Source organism: Etheostoma cragini, chromosome 10 (assembly GCF_013103735.1).
Source record: "Etheostoma cragini isolate CJK2018 chromosome 10, CSU_Ecrag_1.0, whole genome shotgun sequence".
NCBI lineage: Eukaryota > Metazoa > Chordata > Actinopteri > Perciformes > Percidae > Etheostoma > Etheostoma cragini.
The window spans coordinates 29180672-29182999 of record NC_048416.1 but is presented as its reverse complement, the minus strand read 5'-3'; positions in this window follow the sequence as shown (position 1 = coordinate 29182999).

Genomic DNA, 2328 nt, shown 5'->3' with positions numbered 1-2328 from the left:
GGACATGGTTTGTGTGTGTGTGTGTGTGTGTTAAGGACTCTGTCTATCTGTCTTAATCTGAGTGAAACCAGCTGAAGTGTCAGTTCTCCTCCCAGAGAAGAGTCTGGAGGTCCAGATAATCTGATATTAGTGCGTTTAGCCTGCAGACATCTGCTGCTCCCCCGGTTCCCCGGCTGATAACCAGACCGGGTTCTAACGGGTTTCACGGGCCCAGAAACCGCTTCCTGAGGAACCTCCAAGCGTGGAAACCCATTCGTCTGGCGCTGCTACTAAATCCCCCAAAAACACTCCTCAAAACCTCTTATTCAGTCCCGTGCTCTGAAGAGGAAGTAATCGCACGGTTCAAGACGTTTTTCATTGACGATTTCTTTCACATCTTAATAAACTAGTAACTTAAAAATGTATTAATAAAATGGCTCAGTTTTAATTGTTTATTTCTTTTACAACTTAATAAATGCAACTTTCCAAATGTCAATGAGTAAATGTTAGGGGGGGGGGGTCAATACAGCATAATATCGCGATATTTTCGAACAAAGCGCAAGATGTTGATTAATTAATATTAATAATAATATTAATACTGTTTATTGGTTTCGGCCTAAAATCCTTTAAAGGTCGGGCTCTAATTATTATTGTGATGCACAGTATATATTTAATAGTTGATCACCAACGACTTGTCTTTAAAACGCTAGAGAAACTGTTGACATATATATATATATATATACACACACACACACACACACGTAACGATGTTAATAGACAACAAACACCAGCCATGCAGCTTGTTTACGCTCCTGCTGTATGGGAGGCTCTGTCTTTACATGGCAGCTTCCTCCTCTTCCTCTTCCTCCTCCTCCTCTTCCTCTTCCTCTTCCTCCTCCTACTCTTCCTCCTCTTCCTCCTCCTCCTCCTTTGTGTCTCTCAAACATAAAACACACACATGAAAGGTTGTCAACCTGGCAACCGTCCATCGCCACAGCGACCAACCAGCACCCACAGGACACGCAACCTTAATGAGATTACTCCCCGTGGGATTACTGCAGCACCCCACTACACACAGAGACGGGGGAGGGACACTCACACACATGAGCTCACACACACACATGAGCACACACACACACACACAAGGGCTCACACACACACACATGAGCTCACACACACACACACAAGGGCTCACACACACAAACTGAGAGTAAGAGACACACAAACACACACAGAGACACACACACACACATGAGCTCACACACACACACACACACAAGGGCTCACACACACAAGGGCTCACACACACACAAGGGCTCACACACACACAAGGGCTCACACACACACACACACACACAAGGGCTCACACACACAGAAACTGAGAGTAAGAGACACACAAACGCACACAGAGACACACACACACACACAAGGGCTCACACACACACACACAGCGAGAGACGCACAAATGCAGAGACACGGAGGGAGAGAGACCCACACACACACACACACACAGAGAGAGACACACACACAGCACAAGAGGGAGTAAGACACACACACTGAGGGAGACTCAGGCAGAGACACGGAGGGAGAGACACACACACACAGAGACACACCCATCAACACACATGCTCACACACACACAAAAAGAGAGACACACACACACACAGAGGTGTGGTGTAGGGCTGTGCAGTAAAGTTCTCACGACCACAAACAATGTCATTGAGAAACTATTTTGCACATTACGCTTTCCAAGTAAACTCTTGTTTTGTTTTTTTTCTTCAAAAGTGTAATCAGAGAAAGTTAAAATGTGGAAATATGAAGGGAAATGTCCCCGTTCAACATGTTTTCACTGTTGATTTGTTCAACTGTTGACTTTTAACTGGAATTTCTGGATAAAACGGTCGGTAGATAAGCTTCACTTAACCTTTTGTTTTTTTGGCTGCTGTCTGTTAATTGGCTGAAGCTCACCGATTGGTTGGTGGGGGATAGAGCCCTTCCAATTAGAGGATACAAATTAAAAATTCGAATTTTTTTTTTTATATATATATATATATATATATATATATATATATATATATATATCGCCGATATAATCCAGAAACGCGTTACACAACTAACAGATCTTTCTAACATTAGTTGGAGTTCTCACCAAAATAATATGATTGTTTGAATTTCGCAACAGAACATCAAAATAAATAAAACTTCTGATAAATGTGTAAAAATACAAACTTATGTGATATGAAACTTCTTTGAACAAAACACATTGAAAGGAATCTAACAGGGACGTTGTAGAGCGTCCTCTGGTGGACAGACTATGTAACACCATCACTAACAGGGACGTTGTAGAGC